This window comes from Solanum stenotomum, unplaced genomic scaffold (assembly GCF_019186545.1).
Source record: "Solanum stenotomum isolate F172 unplaced genomic scaffold, ASM1918654v1 scaffold32159, whole genome shotgun sequence".
Taxonomy (NCBI): Eukaryota; Viridiplantae; Streptophyta; class Magnoliopsida; order Solanales; family Solanaceae; genus Solanum; species Solanum stenotomum.
Genome location: NW_026031808.1, coordinates 14815 through 23172, shown reverse-complemented (window position 1 = coordinate 23172; position 8358 = coordinate 14815).

Here is an 8358-nt window from a genome sequence, read left to right as displayed (position 1 = left end):
AAACCCATTAAGGAACTAGTCTTTAAAGTATTCAAAAAAACTGAATCTGTTCGTTAGACCCCATTGAGGCAGTGGGTAAAAAGCCTTGATTTTGGGTTTGGAAGGCAAAACAAGAAGCCCTCTTGTTTGTAAAACACCTTCCATCTTCATTAGATTTTCTTATTTTTGGAATTCTTGAAGATTGATTTGAATTTGTAGGGTTTGTACTTGATTTAGGTGAGATGGAGGGATTTATTTATTTGGGTTACTTGTTTGTTGGGTCGGGTGCGGGTTAGCTTAGGGATGTTTTTTTTTTTTTTTTAAATCGGGTAATTATTTGGATTTGGGGTTTTCCATTTAAAAAGGGGTACATGTGACAAGTTTGGTAACGGCAGGGGTAAGAATAACTTTGTTTTAATGGTAAGGGTAAACTCTACCAATAAATCAAAATTGAGGGATATTTTTGATCCTTTTCCCTTAAATATTTATTATTCTAGACATTTTTTCCTACTTTTAAATGAGTTTAGGTTTTCTTAAAAAAGCTAACAAACATGATTTTTAATTCTTTGTATTATTTAATTTTTATCTTTTATTACTTGTGAATTCAACATATATAATTCCAATGTCAATGAATGAAAAAATTTACAGATACTGAATAAAAGACATAAGTTTTTTATCATTTCATCTAATGATAAACATACTGAAATGAAAATTATTGAAATCATAGATATGATTAGCAAGACCTAGTTGGTCAAAAATAGAAATTTGATGAAGAATTTTACTCATCATCCTCTGAAGGAGCCACATCGCTTCCAAGTATTTCAGATGGAAAAATAGCAACAAACTCCTTTTGTAGCAAGGCCAAAGCTTCAACAATTTTCTCAATTGCTACTTTCAGGATCTCTACCGGCTGTTGAAGCTCATGATATTTCAGTTCTTCCATTAGAGTTTTTAGCAACCTTTCAAAGTTGGTAGGCTCCATTTTGGTTTCCACAATTAAACTTTACTTTGAGGAAATAAGAAAATGTGATGCAGAATATTGATATCACAGGTGTATTTATAATGTTAAAAAGCCGTATTATTTGGTAAAAATAAACTCATGTACAATAATTATGTTGCCATAAGCAGTAGAAGAATATCTTGGATTCCTTTTTATTTGTTTTAAGTTGTGAAAAAAATATTTACAGTAATTTAGTGCATTTCTACGTCTAGATCCTTTGAATAAACTATTTGACCCTCAATTTTGGACCTTTATATTTTTAATTATTGGTCAACCTTCTTCAATTCAACATATAGTAATTAAAAATAAGTATTTATAAAAGTTAAAAATATTTTTAAAATCATTTTGACTTTTATTTTATCGTTTTAAGCATAATATTCTAATATATATATTAGATATATTTAACATGTAATTTTAACTATAATAATGTCAATTTTACTAATTTTAAAAATCAATTTATAATCAAAACAAATCAACTTATCAAATTAATGTCATTCACTACTTAATTACTAATAAGTTCATTATTGCGAATGATTAGTTACCTTGTTGAGTCAAGATGTTTAACTCGTTAATTATAAGACATAGGGGAGAATTAAATGCTAAAATGGAACATGTGAATTCGTGATGTTTTCATAAAACAAATTTTTTTAGGCGTATATTTTTTTATAATTAGTATATTATTAGCTAGTGACATCCATGCTAAAAGAAAGCTAAAGAATTTAATTGATGGAGTGTTTGCTATATTTATCTAAAAAGGGACTAAGGGATTTATTCACTCTTCATACATTTTTCCCTTATTTTTTAGGGGTACACTCATATACTAAACAATTTTATTCCGCTTCTAAATTCAGATTGACACAACGGAAGAAACATATTATCCCTTCATCAAAATATTTCCTTTTGGATGAAAAGCCCATTAGAAGGCCTAATATATATGTGGGTGATTCAGTGTGGAACAATTTGTTTTTTGGTCAACTTTTAAGCCCAGGACTTGAAGAGGTATCATTTTAAGAAAAATTAGCAATTAAGTCATAATAACTAATATAATTAGTCATAATAATAACAATTTAAAATATTTATTTAAAATGACAGAATGACAATATTTTTATAAAATAATATGTATTCAAATTTTAGTTAATAAAATTAATTTTATTTAGGGAAAGAGTCATTTATTGGACCAAATTGTATACCAATAACGGTTTAAAGAAAAAAAAATTAACTAATACTCATTAACCTTTTTCATCACCATTCACGTTTCTTCCCCACTATTCACGTATCTTCCCCACCTTTCACGTGTTTATCTTTTTTAAAGATGCTAAATTGTTGTTCATCAAGAAATCTTCTTTATTGTTAAATGAAATCTATTTAGTAATTCAAGCAGATTTCTCGATTAGCAAGGTAAATTTCATTATTCATTTTGATTTATTCTGATTTGATGTTTAAATCACCGATTCTATAAATTACGGATTTTCAGTCGAATTTTACAATTTTTATGTGATTTTGTTTAGTAATTCATCAAATATTTGTGATTTTTAATTATTTTTGTGATTTTCTTTTAATTTTTCAGATTTTGTAGATTAGTCATTGTTGTATTTTTGGTGTGTTTTCAATATTCTTAGTTAATATACATAAGTTTTTGTATTGCTATGGAACTCATCTAAAGTTATCAAGTTCTGATTTTATTAAATGTAAAAACTCTTTAACATTTTTTTTCTTGATAATTTTAATGTTTTGAAGTTTTGGTCTTATATTCATGTGCATATGGTACAAGTTTTATAGTTAATGTGGCAACCGTGTTGTAGTAAGGTAAAAGACATTTGGCCAAATGATTTATGGTTGCTTTTCTAAAGTTATAAAATTGAGTTTTTATTACTGTAAAAATTCTTGAACTTTTTTATTCATAATTTTAATGTTTTGTATTTATCTGTAAGAATACATTTTTTGGTATTCATTCGTATACTCTCTGTCAGTTTTAATCATAGTAGTATAAGCAAGATAAGTTTGATGAATACACAATATATAAAATTGCGATGAATACATTATAAGAAGGGAATACAAAATGATATTGAAATACATCTTGATGTTTGGGGATACTAACTGATATTGAAATACATCATGAATTTTTGTAATATAAATTATCAAGAGAAATAATAAGTACAATTTTAAAGTAAAAAATAATAATATAACAACACTTGATATTGAAATATAAATACAATTTAGTTTGAATAGAACTCAATATATTTGTTAGGTATTCACAAAAAATGTATTTCACCAAAAAACGTATTTTCAGTATTATTTTATTAGTTTTACTACTAATTTGTATTTTTTATGACTGATAGAATTTTTTCAATTACAATTTAAAGTAATTACGCATAAATATAAAAAAAAAAATATATATATATATAACATGGAAATGAATACATTTCGAGTTAAAACATATTCAAAGAATTCTAGAAAAATAGAAATTGGGAAACATTTCACTCTAATATATAAAACAGAGGGCATTAGAAAGGAATACAATTATATAAAACAGAGGGCATTAGAAATTGGGAAACATTCCACTCTAATAAGATATAAAATTGAAGCATCATTAAATAAATAATACGCGGTTCATTCCTACATGAACGCCTATTGTGCCCCTTAAACCCACAAGTACTGCAAAGAATAACCTGATTTTGAAATTTATTCAATCCAATGGAACTGACGAAATTTGTTGAATCCAATGGAACTGACGTAATTATTTTCGTGGATTTCGAAAATATCCGTTTAAAGAATATACCGAATTCGATTCGAAGAAACTATGAATATTATCAATTGTTTAATTCGGAAGACAAAACTATTACGGCAAAATTATTTTTTTGGAATTATGAAGAAGGGAAGAGAAAAAAAAAACGCTTGACATAAAAAATGGCAACATCCCAGCTTTTCAAAAAGTAACTGAAATAGTTTTAAAATCGTTTTCTACTTTTTTTAAACTTTCTATTCCATGATTTTCTCTTTACTGTTATTAAGTATTTATATTCTTTTAAATTAATCAAAATAAAATAAATACATAACTAATCATTTAACAAACTAAAATATTGCTATTTTTAATAAATAGTTAAACTATTGCTAAGGAGTCCCACTCAAGGCTAAAATATTGTTGTTTTGAAAATTTTCCCATAATTTTAAGAGAAATTTTCAGAAAAAGTAAACATAGTAGACATAATAAAACTTTATAAATATAATTTTGATAATTGAGTTTCATAGTTATAGTTCATTTTTCTATGAAGGTTGCGGCTGTATATTTCGCTTGCGAATATACAAATAGGGTAAGTATATAAAAACAATTGTATTTATATATTTCAGAATTTTACAGAACTTTGGTTGTATATTTCATTTGCCAATATACAAACATGGTAATTCATTATGAATTCACTAATCGTATACAAATGGATAGGGTTTAGCATATACAAAATTTTGAATTTGTACAATCTAGAATCAAATTCTACAAATTCTGAATTTATACAAATCGGCGAATCATACTAATCAGGCGAATTATACAAGTTAGAAAAAATATATATATGGTGAAACAATAGATGCGAATTTGAATTTCCCTAAACAATAGTTATATCATTTAATATGGTTTAAATACTTGTTATTCTGCACAGTTTTTCGTACTTTTTAATGAGTTTAGGTTTTCTTGAAAAAGCTAACTAACATGATTTTTAATTCTTTGTGTTATTTAATATTTTCTTTTATTACTTGTCAATTCAAGTCATATAATTACGATGTCAATGAATGAAAAATCAACACTAACCGAATAAAAGACATAATTTTTTTATTTCATTTCATCTAATGATAAACATAGTGAAATGAAAATTATTGAAATCATAGATATGATTAGCAAGACCTAGTTGGTCAAAAATAGAAATTTGATGAAGAATTTTACTCATCATTCTCTGAAGGAGCCACATCGCTTCCAAGTATTTCAGATGGAAAAATAGCAGCAAACTCCTTTTGTAGCAAGGCCAAAGCTTCATCAATTTTCTCAATTGCTACTTCCAGGATCTCTATCCGTTGTTGAAGCTCATGATACTTCAGTTCTTCCATTGGAGTTTTTAGCAACCTTTCAAAGTTGGTAGGCTCCATTTTGGTTTCCACAATTAAACTTTACTTTGAGGAAATAAGAAAATGTGATGCAAAATATTGATATCACAGGTGTATTTATAATGTTAAAAAACCACATTATTTGATAAAAATAAACTCATGTACACTAATGATGTTGCCATAAGCGGTAGAAGAATATCTTGAATTCCTTTTTATTTGTTTTAAGTTGTGAAATAATTATGTATAGTAATTTAGTGCATTTCTACGTCTAGATCCTTTGAATAAATTATTTGACCCTCAATTTTGGACCTTCATGTTTTTAATCGATTGGTCAACCTTCTTCAATTCAAAATATAGCCAAATAAAAATTTATAAAAGTCAAAAATATTTTTAAAACCATCTTGACTTTTATTTTGTCGTTTTAAGCATAATACTCTAATAGCTATTAGATATATTTAACATATAATTATAAGTAATAATTATATGAATCTTACTAATTTGAAAAATCAATTTATATTCAAAACAATTGATTTTTACTATATAAGAAGACGGAATAACCAAGCACTACAAGTCAACATGTGTTCCAATAAGAATTACTATAACCAATATATTTATAAAAAGAAATGGCATATAAAAGGAAATGGAGAGAGTATTAGTTTTTGAAAATGGAAAAGGACAAAACACATATGAAATTAAAAGACATATAAAAAAAAGTTGGTTTAACTCTCAAACATAAAACGGAACATATGTTATTAAAAACTTTAATAAAAAGTACTATAATATACAATAAATAATAACTTAAATTACTATATAAGAAGAGGAAATAACCAAGCACCACAACCAATATATTTATAAAAAGAAATGACATATAAAATGAAATAGAGAGAGTATTAGTTTTTGAAAATGGAAAAGGACAAACACATATGAAATTAAAAGACATATAAAAATAAGTTGGTTTAACTCTCAAACATAAAAAGTAACATATGTTACTAAAAACTTTAATAAAAAGTACTATAATTTACAATATATAATAACTTAAAATATCTACAAGACAACAAAAAAAAGACTAATTTTTGTACTGCTTCTGTCACATAAATTAGGATTGGGATGATTTTAAAATTTTAATTTTGGTTATACATTATAAAATAGCCGAAAAATTGAATGATAATTTTTTTTTAAAAATAACCGAATGAATTGTCCTATCGATAACCCTAATGTTACTTCTACTCTGTTTATTTTTACTTAAATTTAGAAAGATATGCTTCATTTCTACCCTCAATCTTATCGCTACATTTATTTGCTATTTAAAATTGAAATTAAAAAGACAAATGACAAATAAGTTTCTATATTAGCTCACTTATGAGCAAAATATATTATAACAATCTTTACTAATTTTATAACAATACATAAACTATACTCCCTCCGCCCCATATTAGATGGGCACTTCCAACTTTACACGGTGGTTAAGAAATCATTAATACATTGGAAGACTTCACCATTTTGCCCTTTGTTTATATCAATGCACATTGAAATGAGTTACAAAAAATACACATACAATATAGGAATGGTCATATTAATTGTAGGGGTAAAATGGAAAAGAATTAATTAATTCTATCATAATTTAATAAGTGCTCAAATAATATGAAATATTTTTAGTAAGATTCTCATCTAATATGGGACAGAGAGAATAACAATATAACTTTATTAATGTTGGGCCTGGGCAGCGCCCGAGCTTTCTTTACTAGTTTATAAATAAATGTCAAATTCTAAATTAAAGTACAACTAATTGAATTACTAAATAACTCCCCAGAACTAAATATCGTCATACAAGAACTTCTAACTAAAACAAGTCTATAGAAATGTCTAATATCTAACTAAGATAGGGTGTCTCAATGTCTGTAATAATTGACAAGAGCTGCTATAATAATTCACGGTAGCTTGAATACGGAGCGCAAACTCTTGAATCAAAAACTGCTTCTCATGCTAGAATTGAGGTCTCGAAAGAATCTTTGGAGTATGATATGCGCTCAACAAAAAAAAAGTACATGATATTATCATTACAAACCACTATGTACTTTAGTCATTATCGATCGACTAAAATTAAAAAGAAGCAACATATAAACCAACAAAAAATAGACCAAACTTCAACATATAGAACAACTCACCGTCAATAAATATAAATCAGAAGGTAAACCATTTAGTACTAGGATACACAGTCATCTAACCACTCAATACATCATGAGCTCTCATAACGGTAATTCAACTGTACATACATATTAAATGTCTTATTTATTTCAATAGACATGACATGTGAGGAACCAAATTAGTCCACATATCGTAGGTTATAAGTTTTCATTGTGTTAATGTTTCACAGTAACTATTTCATGACATCAATTTTTACTGTGCGTTTCAACAAATTTTGATCAAATTTTGATTTGAGGTCTGATTTTGTGTCACACCCCAAATCCAGATGTGATGGCACATGTCCATTTCCCACCGGGCACGTCAGCCTAACCCAACCACAACGATAGTGAAGTAGAAATACGAGACTAAAAGATAATAAATAAGCGGAAAACTTTAATTAAGACTCAACACTACCCAGAATTTGGTTGTCACATGTACAAACCTCTAAATACAGAATTCGAATAAAAATATACAAGTCTCAGAGTATAGTTCTCGAATAGAACAAAACTGAAAGTAAAGATAACTCAAGGGCACGTCTGGAATGAACCGCTGCCTCTCGAGTATGTCCCGAAGCTCAATCTGCTAAAGAAAATACTAAGCCGAATCTGAGAGAGAGCTGTCAACCTACACAATTGTGTAGAAGCAAGGGTGAGTACCGAAAACCACATGTACTCGCAAGTAACTCTAAACTAAGCAAAACTAGCAGCTACAAACAACTCCTTTCAACCCCAACCGAACCACCGAAACTTCAATCTAGCAGTAAACCAATCAACCTATACTAAACAGATCATATTCAACAGCCAAAACCAACAGTATATCCTCATCAACCTCAGATCAACAAATAAGAGCAAGTAGATCAAATTTCACATAGGAAGGGTAAACCGATACAATCCACACATCACAGACAAAGATAAGGCAAATGCGATGCAAAATGCAATAATGATGTCATGTAGTCGTGTTGCATGTCTGTCCTACGATACACATCTGTTGACGTAATCAGTCCGCGCTGAATACTCAAATCAGAACCCATGGGGGCCACACATGGACCATGTATCACCGCCGGAACCAGATCCCATCGGCATCCAAATCGCTAGTCGGAGCTAGTC